Source organism: Bubalus kerabau, chromosome 8, assembly GCF_029407905.1.
Source record: "Bubalus kerabau isolate K-KA32 ecotype Philippines breed swamp buffalo chromosome 8, PCC_UOA_SB_1v2, whole genome shotgun sequence".
Taxonomy (NCBI): domain Eukaryota; kingdom Metazoa; phylum Chordata; class Mammalia; order Artiodactyla; family Bovidae; genus Bubalus; species Bubalus kerabau.
The window spans coordinates 88,230,994-88,250,557 of NC_073631.1; the positions used below are offsets into that span (position 1 = coordinate 88,230,994).

General features: G+C 36.3%; 1 long non-coding RNA gene across 1 annotated transcript in view; it reads right to left on the reverse strand.

Moving 5' to 3' along the window:
• The window catches only part of LOC129659435 (uncharacterized), a 53,398-nt gene extending 47,332 nt beyond the window's left edge, over positions 1 to 6,066 (reverse strand). The window contains exon 1 of the long non-coding RNA XR_008718074.1: positions 5,824 to 6,066. This is a non-coding gene — a long non-coding RNA (uncharacterized LOC129659435). The remainder of the gene's footprint in view (positions 1 to 5,823) is intronic.
• Between the last annotated feature and the right edge of the window lie 13,498 nt (positions 6,067 to 19,564).

The following is a 19,564-nucleotide window of genomic DNA, read 5'->3' on the forward strand; positions in this document are numbered from 1 at the left end:
TTTATCCTCTTCCAAATACATACTTTCAGGTTGCAAGTTACCATCTATGATTTCTTTTTTTCTTCCAATAGTCTCTTCCAAGCTCAAACTGATTTTGCCCTTCTGTTTCCAGGGAATGGCACTAATTAACTGTTAGATGATATATAGGATAGTGATAAAATACTAAACACTGATAAAATATTAGAAATAAGACGTATTTATGATTTGCATGTGATGAAGTGGGAAAACATGAAAGAGATGTTTCTGTCAAGAAGTTTTCAAATCAGCCCAAGTATGTATTAATTAACTTTCATTTTACTTGTCATTATATTTATAATGTAAAAATATTATAATCACTGTCACCACCAAGATGAATCCCAAGAAAAATGGCTACCAAATGCAAAGTGGTAACCTAAATGGGATCCTGGAACAGAAAAGAGCATTAGGTAAAAACGAAGGAAAACTGAATAGGAAAACTGAATAAATTATGAGCTTTAGTTAATAACAATGTATGAATAGCTATTTTATTAATTTTAACAAATATACAACACTAATGAAAGATACTAATAATAGGGGAAATTGAGTGTGGAATATATATGGGAATTCTCTATATGCTGCTGTTCTTATGTTAATGTAAAGGGGTTCTAAAATAAAAAATGCATTTTTAAAATACATTAAAATATTATGTTATCTAGAGATAGGCATTCAAAAAGAATCTCTTGTTTAGGGTTGGATTCTCACTTCAATTTATAAGTGTCACAAACATTGAACATTTTAGTTCTTCTGGCAACCTGGAGAGGTTGTATAGCTTGTTGATGATCAAATGGCACCTTAATTTTATGTTGTTTACTGAAATTTATTATATCTGTGCATGGAATGGCAGGTTCACCCAACATATCACTAAGTTACCGCAATGCCACTTTTTATGTTGTGTCAGTGTAATGCAAAGCAATTTCCAGCTTCAAAATTACTTGCAAACTTATATTCATTTACTTAAAATGGATTTTGCCTCTTTCTGAGGAAAAAATTCTTATCATTCTTTCAATAAGATATACAATACCTACCTGGGACTTAGTATGTGGCACCATCTGGGATGACCTTTGGTTCTTTATTCTAGCCAAACATTTGCCAAGACCAGGAGCAGTGGGATAGCTGTTGTGGTGTGAATGCTCTCTCTCTCTTAATCCCTTACATCCTTTATGGCCATCTAGTCATAAAACCCTAGAGACAGCCAGTCTCTTTCTCCTCCATCATTCTTTGTGCTTCAGTGTTTGAAGTTTAGTGTTTATGTTTTCCGATGTGACAAAAAATTCCCTCGTATACACATCTCTAGCACTAACATTGAAGCTAAGCGGCCTTGAGTCTTTCCTGGCTTCAAAGAACCCCCCAGTCAGCAAAATAGGTTGATATTAGCATATGAAATACTGCATGTTCTAGCTGTCCCAGACAATCAGGCAGGTCTAAGCACTCCACATGTATTAAAATTCACGTTTAACAAACTCTTTTGAGGTTGGCACTGTTCTTAATTTTACAGGAAGAGGAAGATGAGGCCAGAAGTTTTTAATTCACTTGCCCAAGATCACGAACCAATTAAGTACTGGAACCCGATTTTCAATCCACAGTACCCTAGATCCTAGGACTTTCCTGGTGGCTCACACGGTAAAGCGTCTGCCTACAATGCGGGCAGACCTGGCTTCGATCCCTGGGTCAGGAAGATTCTCTGGAGAAGGAAATGGCAACCCACTCCAGTACTCTTACCTCTAAAATCCCATGGACAGAGGAGCCTGGTGGGCTACAGTCCATGGGGTCGCAGAGTCAAACATGACTGAGCGACTTCACTTTCACTTTCACCCTAGATCCAAATTCTCCACTGTATACTACCTTTCAGAATCATGTCAGTGCTTGAAACTATCAAAAGAAGCCTTGTTGGGGAATTTAAAGACATAAATCCAAGCCAAACCTTAGCTGGAAGTACTTAAAACACTTTATCTCAGTTTATTCATTGATAAATATGTGCGATTTAAGTAAATGCCAGTTTCCCAAAGGTTGGTTGGAGGAAGGGACTATTTGACACCCCATCTTTTAAAAACCCTCTCCATGACTTTTGAAAATTCCCTGCTCAATAAGCACTAAATTCTTTCCCACATTCAAAATTAGTTGACAACTAACTAAATTATTAATTTTTAGAACATTTTAAGATGTTGAGCATAATGTTCACAAATTACAGATTTAGCCATCCTAAACAGGTTTTCCTACTTTATCCTCTGTCCCCTATAGCAGTTATCCACACAGCAGCTAGGAAGTCTTTGCAAACCTTAATCACACCCTTATCCACACTTTCCAAAAGCTTCCCATTTTCAGAAGGAAAGAAAAAAACAAAAAACAAAAAACACCAAAATCCTAAAATGCTCTATAATCCTAAAATGCCTCACCTAATGCATCACCTGCCCCCATCTCACACACATACACACACACTTCCCAGAGCTTCTTCTAACTACTGACTCCCTTGCACACTCTTTCCTTACCACTCTTGGTAGTGGTTTAGCCGCTAAGTCGAGTCCGACTCTTGCGACCCCATGGACTGTACCCTGCCAGGCTCCTCTGTCCATGGGATTCTCCAGGCAAGAATACTGGAGTGGGTTGCCATTTCCTTCTCCAGGGGATCTTCCCAACCTAAGAGTCGAACCTGGGTTTCCTGCCTTGCAAGAAGATTCTTTACCGACTGAGCTATGAGGGAAGCTATGAGATAAGCCCTTACCACTCTTATCCTCTCATTATTTTTTTACACGTCAAGAATACTCCAATTCAGGGCATCATATTTCTTCTCTTAAGAGTGTTTCTTCACCTGGAAAGCTCTATGGCTCATTCTCACTTTTTTCACATCTCTTCTCAAAAAATCACCTATATAAAAGAGCGTTTCCCAAATCCAACTCACCCCATGCATGCAAATCATTGTTACCATACTCTGCTCTCCCCCCCCCAAAAAAATTTATCACCATCCAACACCCTTATACACTATTTTATTTTATTTTTAATTTATCCTGTCCCCCAAGTATGTAATCTTCTTGAGGGCAGAGATTACTTTTGTTTACTGAATATCTCCAGCACTTGGTCCATCATAGGTGTAAAATACATATTTGTTGTGTGATTAAATGAATGAATGAATCTAAAAAGTATGATATGCCTTATGCAGTATGTAGTGGGATACACTTACCAATCTATTTTCTTTTCTTCCTTGGCAATTTATACATCCTAAGAATGATTTCTACACTATTTGAATACAATAAGCTGTTACTATCTCAATTTCAGCACAGGAGAGACATATGACAAGTTTTTTTACCTTTTTGAGTTTGTGTCCTCAACTGTAATATGGGAATAACAACAGCTATCTTGCAGATTTCAGTGAGGAGATAATACCTAGAAGATACTAATTTCGAGTTTTATGGAAATATCAGGCTAATATACAGCTGTTCATCATGGAGAACATTTGTGACCATGACAGAAGAGGAGCCCAGACCAGCCTGTTTGTATTATGATAACAGCGCCACCTCCCCACTGCTTTCCCAAACCTGGCACCTACGGAATTTCTTCAATTATGCTTGCTTTTCATTCAGATGATGGGAGCAACCTGAGATAAATTGCCTTCTCCCTAACCTAGGTGTGTGAATTACCCACCACAATTATTTATTCATACCAATGCCTCCCTTCATTGACATTGAATAATTGAGTGTTGATTGTATTTAGGAAGATCAACAATCCCATAGTACAGTTCACTTTTCAAAACAGAATTCACAACCTTCAAAAGAATAAAGAAGAATTAATGCATTTCAAAACAATGCAAGTGCAAAATTTTTATCTACATTGAAATTTGATAATGATATTGATAAAAATTATAGATTAAAGATAAATATTGATAGAAAACTAAGAAAGATTTTTGATGTATGTAGTTGCTTATTTTGTTATAAATATTAGATACTAGAGATTAAAGTATTAAAATTTTAGTATGTATTATGGTTAGTTTTTAAATTTTTAAAATTTGTTAATAAACAAAAAATTTATTGTATCTGTTCAGCTACATTAGCATCCTATTAACTTCTTCTAACCTTCAGAAATTAGGAAAAGGTAGCAATTATACTCTTATCAATTCGCTTTAGAATCAACCAATTAATCATTCATTGCCCATGGCACTAATAAGTTATTAGTCTTGTGGGGACTCATTATAAGGAGCAATATGTAGACAGGTTCATTTAGATAATCTTTTCTGAATGTTGATGAGGTTATTTGTAGATGATACATGCATGTTAGGATCAATTATAACAAATAACTGAAGGTTTTCTTTCTCCTTTTTTAAAAAAGCAGAAAGGACAGAGACTGTCTAAATCAATGAACAATTACAGTTTTGAGATATCTTTGAAGTTTCTTTAAAGTGAGTGAATGGAGCAATTTTCTAGTGAAACCCAGTTTTTGTATCTTAGTCTATTAACCTGAGCAGCTCACAAAATTCTAATGATTGTGTACACACATTCTGAATCAGGTGTTGTGAGATGCGTATTTGGAAGGTTTTAACTATAGAAGGCTTTAAAGCCAACCAAGACAGGTAATCAGTAGTGACATTGCTTTACTGTTTTTCTACCTACTATTTTTCTACCCACACAAACTCACACACACATTTATTTTTATTATCTTAATTCATTTCAATTTTAAATTCTTTTTGCTACTTACGATTCAGATTTAGGTTGTATCCATGTGAGGTTAAATAATTTAACATTTTTATAGACTCAGGTACTCCATTCTTAAAAAACTAGTTATTGGACTAATTTATTTCACTGAAGTAGCCTTCCAGTTTCATTAACTTAATGGAATTAACCAGTGGCTTTGGTTGGTGAACACAAGGTAAGTAGTTCAATATAAAGATATAGAGAAACCTTATTGTAGTTTAAATAGTTTTAGCACTTGGGAGTTATTTTTTACTAATTGCCAGCTCTTTATCAATCCGTTTGCACATGTGAATATAGAAAAATGCATCCTTAAGGTAAAAATCACATTTAATGTAGACATTTTTATTTTAAGAAGGCAATAAAGGGATTTAAAATATCCATCCAAAGGTCTTACAAGCTAAACTTACTGTATATTTCAGGAATTGTTTTGAAGACAACTTGATTTAAACCATACCATTACTCTAGCAAAACACCAAGGCTAACATTTAATGCATTGTTACTAACAATTTAAACTCACTAATGAGCATTTAAATGTGAATTCATTAGTAATTGTGGCCTAGACTTGTCCTTGAATGCTCACATATTGCTTCCTTTGAGGTCAGTGGAATATATGCTAGAAGGATTAAGCAGCTGATAAAAGGATTTATTTTTTCTGTATAGCATACTCATGGAATAGAACTTCTTAAAAAATATGTTGCAAATATGAACAATATAAGCTAGATCTGATTTTCACAGCCAAACCTGGTATGATTGATGGTTTTGCTTATGACCAATGACCTGCTCATATTCTTACCTGTCCACACCAAAAACCCAAAAGGCAAAGAATGCTTTGTAACTGTCAAAAATATGAAAAAACTGTCAAAAGAACATGAAATCAGCTGTGAAGCAAAAGTCGTGGTTCAGTTTTCTCAAAGACAATATATAAATTGCAAATGTTCAAATTATAAGCACTCCACTAATGCATGTCACACTGTGCCCAGGGAACTGAGACCTCACTCATAAGATTTAAATCAAGCATTATTTAAGTCAAGTATAATTGATAGTCACATCTAATATAACTATTTATTAAGTATGTTTAAATAGGACATTCTAGTACCCAATCATGTAAAAAAAAAAATTAACTTACCATTTACTCTTATTGCAACCAGTTAGATAGTGAATGTATACTTCCACATAAGTTATTGAAGTCAGGAAGTTCACTTCTTTTTAAAATGTATTCTTATTTTGTTCAATTTTTAAATCTGTTGTTCTCTTGTTACATTATTTTATGAGATCAAAAGGCCTCCAACCAGTACTTTGTGGTTTTTTGCACAAAGAAAGAGACAGGTAGTTTTGAGTTGTTCTCGCTCTATTTGCTGATGCTCTTGCTGCCCCCTCCCCCAACCCGGGCCCCAGTCAAAATGACCAGCTCATTTTCCCCTGATTGGGTCCTCCTGCTTTCCTATCTGCCACTTCCTCTTCTATCTTCCTGACCATCAATCCCAATTCATGTCAGACTTCTCATTCACAGTGCAGTGGAAATACATGTGTTTTGTTGAGCCTCCCCTGATCACTGCATCTGGAAGTATTTATTCCTTTCTCTAAGTTTTTATTGCTCTGTTAGCCAGGATCCAGTCAGAAAAACAATCCATTCCATTTATTTTGCCAGAGAGAATTTAATTAAGAATTTGCTTAAACAGGTATAGGAGGGCAAAAGGAGAAGGGAACCCTGACTTTACAAAGAGACAGTAATTGTAGGAAAAGATACCACCCCTAGAGCTGAGAGAACCTAGCCCTAGAGGTTATGGTTATGAGAACCTAGAATTTTAGAGGAAGTCCCCCTGGGGCTGGGCCCCACATCTTCTGGAGGGGACATCTTCTGACATGGCTGGTGCCTCAGAAACTCAGAGGAACTCCCCCCACAGAATGAGGACTGAATTCTGAGAATGAGGTATCACAGCTGGCTTCACAGATTGAGAGGAAAATGGAATATGGAACAAATTAATACTCTGAGTCAACTGCTGAGATGATGTTGATAGATGTGCTTAGTCACTCACTTGTGTCTGTGTCCGACTCTTTGTGACCCCTTGGACTGTAGCCCACCAGGCTCTTCTGTCCATGAGATTCTCCAGGCAAGAATACTAGAGTGGGTTGCCATGCCCTCCTGCAGGGGATCTTCCCAACTCAGGGAACGAACCCAGGTATCCTGCATTGAAGGTGGATTCTTTACCATCTGAGCCACCAGAGAATCCCATGTTCATGTTGATAGGGAAAGGAAGGAAAAAGGTAAAGTGGCATCTCTCTTCTCCCTTCTTCAATCGTCTACCCTTCTGATTAAAGAAAACTAACAGAGAGCCAGCTGGCAAAGGAGAAGCTAACTTCAGCATAACAAAATAGAGCAGAAGGGCAGATTTGAAACTGAGAGATAGTAACTAAGTAACCAGCACTTTAGCATTTTAATTATACCTCTTTCAAATACTTAGCATTAGCATTCCTTCTAATATAGTGTTCTATATTATCTTATCTCCTCTCAGTGTCTAAGGATCCTTGAGAATGGTATGATTCATATCTTGATCTTTCAGATTTCAATTAATAGTGTTGGATAAGTGAACTCTCCCAAATCAAAGCCTTTTCCTTTTCAATTGTAAGTACTGAATGTTTCTTTATAAAGGAAGATCATAGAAAATTAGTTTTTCTTTTCTTTGACACTTCAAATAATTTTTCTAAGATTTAATTGAGTATTTGTATGATAATACATATATCCAAACAAAAGCAGACAAGAGTCTTCTTTTTAAAATTAATCTTTTAGTAGTCTATATATAAATTATGCAAATATTGCTTCAATTTCACAAGAGATGAATTGTTTCTCGGTTCAACCTTGCCGCGTTCTCCTGTCTCTACTAAGAGAGAGAGCAGAACCCAAGAAAGAGACACTGATAGTGTTCCTGAAGATGAGCCAAATGAAGAAGGAGCTGTTAGGATAGGGCATTAAAAAGTTGGAGAAGAAACTGGGGTTCAAGATGAAGATCTTTATGCTACTCTCATCCAGAAATGATTTACTGGTGAAAGTGAAAGTCAATCACACAGTGAGTGCGACTCTTTGTGATCCTATGGGCTGTAGCCTACCAGGCTCTTCTGTTCATGGAATTCTCTAGGCAAGAGTACTAGAGTGGGTTGCCATTCCCTTCTCAAGTTTACATACATATTGCCTGACTCTCCAAGTACTGCAGAGTTAGCTCACAAGGGGAAATCAGCTGAACTCTGTTAATTTAAATGGTCTGTATTTAACTTGACAGAAAATGGGAACTCTCCTGTTGACCCACAAATGCATATCTACTTATACAAAATACACACACACAGACTCAAACCTATGGATCATTACATGTTATACTTCAGAGATTCAGGAAGGCTTCTTAATGCATAGAAAGATTTTACAATGAGATATTTCCTCATCAACTGAAGAAGTGTTGCATAAAATTCTACATAAAACTCTAGAGGTCCTGATGTTATTCTGAGAGGTATGAAATCAGCCTTATAACTTCTTGTCAAAATTTTATTCACTCGAAAGGAAACCGTTTGTTCCAGTGTAACAATTTTATGTATGGTATGTCAAGTGCTGACCTACAGAACAATGGCAAACTAGGAATTGATTGTTCCTTTTACAAATTATTGACTCTACAATTACTTTTATTAATGGGACCTCATTGCATATACAAAAAGCAATTCCATTTATCACAATTGGATTTGCACACAATTTTTCAGATAATGATTTTTTTGTGTGAGTTGATCTGTGCAGCAGGAGGCACAGTCATATAGTGAAATCTGATGAGAGTTAGACCCTGTTAATGATATACTCAATATTCTTTTTTTGAAGAAAATAAGGAAAATATTATTCTCCATATAGTTGTCGAGTCAGAATTGCATCTTCTAGAACTGTTTCTGTAACTGTTGCTCACAAATACTATCCATAGCTGAAGTTCAAGTTATAATTAATGTTAGTAAGCTGTGAAGTGTCAGCAAAATCACTGTTTATTATCTGTTACTTAAAGAAGCAGTGTAGCATAACAGTAAAAAAGCAGAGGATTTGTGTTAAAATACAGCCTCCTTCACTTACTAGCATGTGATCTTAGCAAATTATTTCATTTATTTGAACCTCTCAATGTTTCTTAGGTTTGTTATGCAGATTTAAAAAATTTAGGAGCTCAGGTATTTAGCACACAACTTCAATACAGGGTGGCTATTATAAACACACTGCTATTGTCAAATTTAACCATTTTTTGTCCATCCTCATTATGTATTTATGCATGAACAACTTAAAAGATACTCACTTTAGGAGTGCATTTAAATATAAATCCTCTTGTATTTCATAATCATTTTCAATATTATTAAGCTCTCCTTACCTGTAACCTTAATGTCCTGGTCAAATAGCTCATTTACAAAAAATTTGTGCTAGTATTGGCTAGGGCTTCCCACATGGCTCAGTGGTAAAGAATCATCTGCCAATGCAGGAGTCACTAAATTGTGTCTGACTCTTGGCCACCACGTGAACTGCAGCAGTCCAGGCTTCCCTATCCTCCACTATCTCCCATAATTTGCTCAAACTCATGTCTATTGAGTCAGTGATGCCATCCAACCATCTCATCCTCTGTTGTCCCCTTCTCCTCTTGCCCTCAATCTTTCCCAGTATCATAGTCTTTTCCAGTGAGTCAGCTCTTTGCATCAGGTGGCCAAGAATTGGAGCCTCAGCTTCAACATCAGTTCTTCCAATGAACATTCAGGATTGATTTCATGTAGGGTTGACTGGTTTGATTTCCTTGCTGTCCAAGGGACTCTCAAGAGTCTTCTCCAGCACCACAGTTCAAAAGCATCAATTCTTTGGCGCTCAGCCTTCTTTATGGTCCAACTCTAATATCCATACATGACTACTGGAAAAACTATAGCTTTGACTGTTAGGCTTCTTTAAAAGATAATATGTTAAATCAGCAATTTTGTATAGTTTTTCTCCTTGTATCATCTGGAGAATTTTTACAGTTCTTAACTTCATTCCAATTCAGTAGATTTCCCCTAAAAATTGTCACTACACTAAACCATCTGCTAGAATAAAGTTCAGGAATGAAGTTACATATACAGACTATATTCATTCACTTTACAAACATGTGGATATGATGTGGAAAAATATCATTATAGTGAGTCTAAATTTTCTTATATTTGTTATATGGGTAAGAAATGTGGAATCTGAGGTAAATAAATAAAAGCTGAAGAACCGAAACAACTCTTTGTTTTCTGTGATAGCACTCTGCCATAGATAGATCATGACTTCCAGAGATTCCTACATTCTAATTTTGGACCTTGTGGATATAATTTATGTCACAAAAGAGACTGTAGATGCCATTAAAATTAAGGATATTATTAATTATCCAGGGAGTCCCAGTATAATCACACGAGCTTTAGAAGCAGAGTACTTTCTCTGGCTGGAAGAAGAAGCAATGCCACAGAAGAGGAAGACTGAGAGCTTGGAAGCTTGAGACAGACTGGACAAGCTGTTGCTAGTCTGTAAAGGGAGGGGCCAACATGGCAAGAACGCAAGTGGCCTTAAGAAGCTGAGTGACTCTTGGCTAACAGCTATCAAGGCAAGAGGGACCTCAGCCCTTCTACAAGGAAATGATATCTGCTCATAACCTGGATGAGCTTGGAAATAGATTCTTCTCCAGAATTATACCTCATCTGGACTTCTAACCTTAGGAAACTGAGATAATAAATTTATATTATTTTAAACCACTAACTTTATGGTAATTTGTTAAAGTAACAATAGAAAATTAGTATATATATTTCCCCAGTTGTCTTTAATATGAAAAGTGTTATTTCTGTAACAGAGCAATCAGACAAAATAAAGCTTTTTTAAATACTAAAATCTATTCTTATGTACTTGGAGTTTTACCCTCAAGCCTGATTTATTACTTCATATTTATTTAAAATAGTTTCTAAAATCCTTATGTGATTGAAGTTAATGTAATATTTATGCAATCAGAGTTAATGTTAAGACATGTAATGACTTTATCAGGTAAGCCATGAATATAAATTACAAATTATCATAATTATTTAAGATCACAATATTTTCTTGGTGAAAATATTTTTTCAAAAGTAATGGTTGGTCTTATTAATTTTGCAAGTATACTTTCACAATGAATTTATTAACAATAGTTCTTAATAATAAATAAGTAATAATAGCCATTTAAGAATAAAAATAATTCCAACATAGGTTGAAAATCCTTGTTTAAATGGTTTAGCCTGCCATTGATGCATAATACAAGTTAGCAGAGGATATAGTATTTAACAAATATTGCCATTTCAGTAACTCCAATTCTAAGAATGTATTTTAATGAAATACTTCTAAATATGAAAAAGTTATGCATAAGATATTCATTACAGTGTCATTTATGATAACAAAAATACTTACGTGAACTAGGTGATAGGGAAATGGTTACCCAAAATCGGGGATATAAATGCAATGAAAAATGATGCACTTATATAAAAGATAGCTATGAGTATATAGAAACTCATAAGATTATGGTTTTAAGTGAATATATTAAAAATATGTTATTAAGATTATAATTACTTAAAACTTTTAATATTTGCAAAGGAAGAGAATATGTACACATATTAATACTTTTATGAATAATGGAATCATGGTAGTAGCTCTTTCATTTGTATTTTCAAACAATTTATGGTTACATAATCTGTGCAATTTTATTTACATGTGTTAAAAATAAACATCATACTTATTTCTTGAATCCTATGAGTCTGACTGAAGCCTTTCTTTTCATATAACTCCATAGCTTGATGGAGTCTGAGCTTGAACAGGAATGAATATTGCATATTCTTACAATAAAGTATCAAAAAAAAATCTTGAAAATGAAGGAGAGAAAAACTGACCCTTTACATTTTGCTCATAGAAATCAGTAGGAGAGCCATTCTCTCCAGTTCATCTTCACCAGTCCAGGTCCAGGCTACAGCACCAGGCACCTTGTCTTCCTTCAGTCCATTTCTCACAGGCCAGTGCAGTCAGAATGATGGATTTCAGCAGGAAATCTGCTCACATTACCTTGCTTAAATTTTCTAATAGCTCTTCTTAGCTCTGAGGCTAAAGAATAAAATTCTTTGCTAACAAAGTTGAGCATGGCCTTCCCCCACCAGACTTTCTAACTGCTTCCCAAGCCCTCACATTCTCACACTCTTCTCTTTGGCTACATCATCCTTCAGACATTGTCCCATACACCGCAGTCCTTTACTCAGGCTCTTCCTTCTGCACCATTTTGTAATCTGTTTGCGATATTAATACCAAAATATCCTTCAGATATCAGCTCTAACATGTGCATTACAGCTCAGAATCTATTGTTATGGTATATGCCCTTATCTAAGGCTCATTTCTATGGACTGCTTATTTAATCAGTTTGTAATTATACTTTAATTTTTTAAATGATTTGATTACCTGTCTCCATTAACATATTGGAATCACTAGGAAGATTAGGTCTATCTTTGTTACTTTGTTACTGGGGTGCTAAGAACAGTGACATATAATAGGTGCTCAATAAGCATATTTCAGTGAATAAATGAGTGAGTGGGTAATGGGAAGTGATATTATAAATTAGTTCACAAATAAAATAAAAGGCACCTTTAAGTAAAAATCAAATTGCCAGTACAGTATGGCAAATGAAGGTGCCAATGGACTTCAAGAATTATAGTTTCATTGGCAAAGAGCATTAATGCATAAATGAGTCCATCAATCTGGCTTAGTCTAATTCATTAAACATTTGAATCAACAGGTTAAGTCTTCATGTTCTTTTTCAAATAAATCAAAATAAACCTTTTGATTCCAAATTGGCTTTTGAAGTGATTAGGTTTACAGGAAGAAATGTGACGGCAATAAAACATGAATGTGCTAGCTCAGTTGTCAGTCGCGCTCATGTAAATCAGTAAGTTAATATTCTGATTTATGTAAAATTTTTCATATGTAACCCTGGCCCAAGGAAGTAGGGCTCTTTCAACGTGAGGACCCTAATAAGTTTTGGGATTTGCTGGATTTCACTCTAATCCTGAACTGGGAAAGGTCTACCTAACAAAGTTACCTTATAATTTTTTATTGGATATGGTCAACCAGCCTTTCCCAAACCATGTGTGGTCATTTATAATATATTTTAATTTAATATGCCAATATCCATTGGCTTCTGCACAAGATGAGAAAAAAATGCATATATATGTATATGAAAATATAAATATTTGTTTAACAAACACTTCCTAAAGGTGATAGAGAGATGAAGAGAGTTCTTGCCTTGAGAAAGTTAGAGGCAATAAACATGAATCACTGAAATAAAAGAAAATGCAGTAAAATAAACTACAACTGTGTATGGGCTCAAGGAAGCTTATGAAAAATAATAGAGAATATATAATTTCTGAATGAAGAAGTGTGATAGTAACTAGATTATGTGACAGACATGAGGCTTAGTTATTTTATTTTACTGGACAAATGATGAACTAAACCAACTACACATTTAATTTTTTATTGGTGATAAAATGCCAGCAAATAAAGGAAAGATGAAAATGTAGAATTTAGAGCATTCTTTTTTAAAAAGCAGGATGAGAGAGAGAGAGTTTGGATATGTATACTAGATAAGATAACTGTAAGTGCTATTACAAATAATCTCCAGCTTTTAATGGATGAACATATAGAAATTTTTTGGCCCTCACATGTCAAGGTAGGTGGCTTTCCTCCATGTGGTGATTCAGGAACTCCTGTTCCATCCATCATTTAATTTTACCATCCTCTTCTGCATTTAAGTAGTTGAAGAGAAAAGAGAATGGAGAAGGTATGCCCACTTCGTGAATACTCTGTCCATATTCCGTTACTAGAATCTAGTCATAGGATCAAGCTTGGATGCAAGGTAGGATGACTGGGAAACGTAATCTACAGATGACACTATGGAAAGAGCGTCATTAAACGACAGCAGTTTTCTACCAGTTAAGCTCTGTGAAATTTACACTGATGCACATGAAAGCAAAATTTATAATCTCAACACCCTCACATATAGAATACTATAGAACACATATAGAATACTATAAAGTCAGTGAAAGGAAAATAAATATTTTCTAATTTAAAAAACTGCACCCCCAAATGTGCAATTTTCAGTTTCTAGAAAGCATGAAACCTAACAGCTTTACTCTTAGGGTACAATATAAGGTGGTCAATTTCAGGAAATCATTTCTACGGTTATATTCCAAATGTTGCCTTTAATTTTCACTTGTAATTATGAATTACAGAATGACAGAATGATTACTAAAGCAACTGAGCATGCCTCTTTTACTGTATCATATTTACTTTATAAGCATGATTAGATAATCTTAAATTTGTAGAATATTTTTTTCCTCCCTGGACTTTCAAAATTTTTAATGCATTGTTTTTTATTAAATAGTATAAGCATTTAGACACTGAGTCACATGAAGCAAAGGAATAGGTAAAACAGAATTTTAAAATATATTTAATTAGTGTTTTGTGACATTGATTTCCCGGTATCTAAATTGAGCATAATAACATATACCTCAAATTCTCCAAGCCAGACTTCAGCAATATGTGAACCATGAGCTTCCAGATGTTCAAGCTGGTTTTAGACAAGGCAGAAGAACCAGAGATCAAATTGCCAACATCCGCTGGATCATGGAAAAAGCAAGAGAGTTCCAGAAAAACATCTATTTCTGATTTATTAACAATGCCAAAGCCTTTGACTGTGTGGATCACAATAAACTGTGGAAAATTCTGAAAGAGATGGGAATACCAAACCACCTGACCTGCCTCTTGAGAAACCTGTATGCAGGTCAGGAAGCAACAGTTAGAACTGGACATGGAACAACAGACTGGTTCCAAATTGGGAAAGAAATACATCCAGGCTATATATTGTCACCCTGCTTATTTAACTTATATGGAGAGTACATTATGAGAAACGCTGGGCTGGAGGAAGCACAAGCTGGAATCAAGATTGCTGGGAGAAATATCAATAACCTCAGACATGCAGATGACACCACCCTTATGGCAGAAAGTGAAGAAGAACTAAAGAGCCGCTTGATGAAAGTGAAAAAGAAGAGTGAAAAAGTTGGCTTAAAGCTCAGCATGCAGAAAACTAAGATCATGGCATCTGGTTGCATCACTTCATGGCAAATAGATGGGGAAACAGTGGAAATAGAGGCTGACTTTATTTTGGGGGGCTCTAAAATCACTGCAGATGGTGGCTGCGGCCATGAAATTAAAAGATGCTTGCTCCTTGGAAGGAAAGTTATGACCAACTTAGAGAGCATATTAAAAAGCAGAGACATTACTTTGCCAACAAAAGTCCGTCTAGTCAAGGCTATGGTTTTTCCAGTGGTCATGTATGGATGTGAGAGTTGGACTGTGAAGAAAGCTGAGTGCTGAAGAATTGATGCTTTTGAACTGTGGTGTTGGAGAAGACTCTTGAGAGTCCCTTGGACTGCAAGGAGATCAAACCAGTCCATCCTAAAGAAGATCAGTCCTGGGTGTTCATTGGAAGGACTGATGTTGAAGCTGAAACCGCAATATTTTGGCCACCTCATGCAAAGAGCTGACTCACTGGAATAGACCCTGATGCTGGGAAAGATTGAAGGCAGGAGGAGAAGGGGACGGCAGAGGATGAGATGGCTGGATGGCATCACCAACTTGATGGACATGGGTTTTGGTAGACTCCGGGAGTTGGTGAAGGACAGGGAGGCCTGGCGTGCTGTGGTTCATGGGGTTGCAAAGAGTTGGACACGACTGAGTGACTGAACTGAACTGAACTGAACAGATACCTCAGAGGACTGTTACAAGATTCAAATGAAAAGAACATTAAAAGTACTTTATAAATACAGTATCTAGCTCTACCTGTTTATGTGTGTGTAGGTATGTAGTTTGTTTATGTATGCACACATACACTTATAGGCACAGCTAAAATGTAATGGGGGATTAGAACAGCAGAATAACCAATTATTTCCAACTAAGTAAATTAGAAGAAAGGCCTATTTTCTTAGATGCATCTTGATATCCCTCTGCCCGTATCATCAGCCAATTAGCTGCCTGAAGGTAAATATCACACCCAACAGACTCTTGAGGTACCATCCGCCTCTATTATTTTATGAAAAAGTAATATCATAATGATGTGGAATTACATTTCACACACAGAGTTACAATTCACCGTTTCCAATCTCAGCTTCCACTTTGGTTTTGTTTTTTTTTTTCCCCAGCTTCCTTCTGGGACTCCACTTCTCACTCTTCCTAATCTCTCTCTTCTGTAGCTCTATTTGCCCTTCTTGTTCTCAGCCTGTTATTAGGAAGTGAAATTATTTTCTGCTCTAGTCCTCTGTGATGGCTTTCACTTGGACTTTTCTGAAAAGATCTTGTGTAAGCACTATTCAAAAATCCAAGTTAATCTACCCAGTTGGACACAGGGTACAGAATTAGAACAGAATACACAGACTGATTCCTCAACCCAGGATTTATGGCATGACCATGAGTGAATCACTTATTCTCATCAGGCTTAGGCTAAGGGAATTACCTTAGTTACTCATTCCAGGATAGAGAAATTGAAAGATCAATGGGATAAAATATGTAAAGTGGTTTTTGGAAAGAAGCAGAGGGGTAAACAAGAATTCTTTGCATCCTCTCCTGCTTTTCTAAATGAATTGCTCTAATGTGTTTTGTTATGATTGCCTTGTAGGTGGTTCACTTTCAGATACTGCTGCAAATCCTAGGAAAAGTGGTCATTCAGTGTAAGTTAGAATAACAGTACTAAAAATCACCCCCGCTGGACCAGAGAGGGTAAATAAAAGTCATGAATATTCAGGTTTTCTATGTTCTAAATACCAATTTGATAGAAATGTTTAGTAAGGTTAGAAAAATCACATTGTGATAAGTCTCAGGTTCTGTGTCTCTAAAATCTGATAAATTTAGTGCTGGTTTCAATAATAATAAAACAAATCTCTATAAAGTACTCTTTTATGGATATACTAAATAATAAAGGGACTCCTTGTATTCTGCTATTTTCAGTAATGCTTCTTGGTAAAGCCAAGAGTATTAAAATACTTAGATATACATGTCTTTTTTATTTTTATTCTGAATTCATACTGTTTTTCAATAGACTATGCCTAAATTGGAGCCACTAGAGAGAGAAAAACCCCAGAGCCTATGTAGGTGAATCATTCAGATGGGGAGGAAAAAAGAGTCTCCAATCCGTTGGATTCTGGAGTACCAAGAAATGCCTTTTATTTATTTATTTATTTATTTTCACTTTAGTTTACTGTAAATCAGAAAGCAAGCAGTGTGAGAAGTACAACTAGAAATGCCTTTTAAATGCAGGCTTTTGTAGTTCAGTTCAGTTCAGTTGCTCAATCCTGTCTGACTCTTTGTGACCCCATGGACCACAGCATCCTAGGCCTCCCTGTCCATCAACAACTCCCAGAGTTCACCCAAACTCCTGTCCATTGAGTCGGTGATGCCATCCAACCATCTCATCCTCTGTCGTCCCCTTCTCCTCCTGCCCTCAATCTTTCCCAGCATCAGGGCCTTTTCCAATGAGTCAGCTCTTCGCAGCAGGTGGCCAAAGTATTGGAGTTTCAGCTTCAACATCAGTCCTTCCAATGAACACTCAGGACTGATCTCCTTTAGGAGGGACTCGTTGGACCTCTTTGAAATCCAAGAGACTCAAAAGAGTCTTCTCCAACACCACAGTTCAAAAGAATCAACTCTTCGGCGCTCAGGTTTCCTTATAGTCCAACCCTTACATCTGTACATGACCACTGGAAAAACCACAGCCTTGACTAGATGGACCTTTGTTGGCAAAGTAATGTCTCTGATTTTTAATATGCTGTCTAGGTTGGTCATACCTTTCCTTCCATGGAGTAAGTGTCTTTTAATTTCATGGCTGCAGTCACCATCTGCAGTGATTTTGGAGCCGAAAAAAATAAAGTCAAAAAAAATAAAGTCAGCCACTGTTTCCACTGTTTACCCATCTATTTCCCATGAAGTGATGTGACCGGATGCCATGATCTTCATTTTCTGAATGTTGATCTTAAAGGCAACTTTTTCAGTTTCCTCTTTCACTTTCATCAAGAGGCTCTTTAATTTTTCTTCACTTTCTGCCATAAGGGTGGTGTCATCTGCATATCTGAGGTTATTGATATTTCTCCTGGCAATCTTGATTCCAGCTTGTGCTTCATTCAGCCCAGAGTTTCTCATGATGTACTCTGCATATAAGTTAAATAAGCAGGGTGATAATATACAGCCTTGATGTACTCCTTCTCCTATTTGGAACCAGTCTGTCATTCCATGTTCAGTTCTAACTGTTGCTTCCTGACCTGCATACAGGTTTCTCAAGAGGCAGGTCAGGTGGTCTGCTATTCCCATCTCTTTCAGAATTTTCCACAGTTTATTGTGATCCGCACACAGTCAAAGGCTTTGGCGTAGTCAATAAAGCAGAAATAGATGTTTTTCTGGAACTCTCTTACTTTTTTGATGATCCAACGGATATTGGCAATTTGATATCTGGTTCCTCTGCCTTTTCTAAAAGCAGCTTGAATATCTGGAAGTTCACAGTTCATGTATTGCTGAAGCCTGGCTTGGAGAATTTTGAGTATTACTTTACTAGTGTGTGAGATGAGTGCAATTGTGCAGTAGTTTGAGCATTCTTTGGCTGCCTTTCTTTGGGATTGGAAGGAAAACTGACCCTTTCCAGTCCTGTGGCCACTGCTGAGTTTTCCAAATTTGCTGGCATATTGAATGCAGCACTTTCAGAGCATCATCTTTTATGGATTTGAAATAGCTCAACTGGAATTCTATCACCTCCACTAGCTTTGTTCATAGTGATGCTTCCTAAGGCCCACTTGACTTCACATTCCAGGATGTCTGGCTCTAGATGAGTGATCACACCATCATGATTATCTGGGTCATGAAGATCTTTTTTGTACAGTTCTGTGTATTCTTGCCATATCTTCTTAATACCTTCTTCTGTTAGGTTCATACCATTTCTGTCTTTTATTGAGCCCATCTTTGCATGAAATGTTCCCTTGGTATCTCTAATTTATTGAAGAGATCTCTAGTCTTTCCCATTCTATTATTTTACTTTATTTCTTTGCACTGATCACTGAGGAAGACTTTCTTGTCTCTCCTTGCTATTCTTTGGAACTCTGCATTCAAATGGCTGCATCTTTCCTTTTCTCCTTTGCTTTTCACTTCTCTTCTTTTCAGAGCTATTTGTAAGGCCTCCTCAGACAGCCATTTTGCTTTTTTGCATTTCTTTTCCATGGGGATGTTCTTGATCCCTGTCTCCTGTAGAATGTCATGAACCTCCATCCATAGTTCATCAGGCACTCTATCAGGTCTAGTCCCTTAAATCTATTTCTCACCTTCACTGTATAATCATAAGGGATTTGATTTAGGTCATATCTGAATGATCTAGTGGTTTTCCCCACTTTCTTCAATTTAAGTCTGAATTTGGCAATAAAGTGTTCATGGTCTGAACCACAGTCAGCTCCCGATTTTGTTTTTGCTGACTGTATAAATATATTTAAAACACAAAGCCACATGCAAATCTGAGGGAAGCCAAATATTCCCATCCCTAATCTGGCAAGGCTTAGAGTCATGATGTTACAAACCATCAGCTAGAGCTGAAACATTTTCACAAATTACTATATTAGACTGGACCATAAAAAATAATATATTGGTAGGGACAATTCAATGGGTGGAGAACAACCCTGATTGCCAGGAACACTTGTAAATCTTGCAACAGATACACAGTTCAGGTTTACTACTGTCTGTTTCCCCCCTCTTCATCAGCTAGGTCGGTAGGATCATA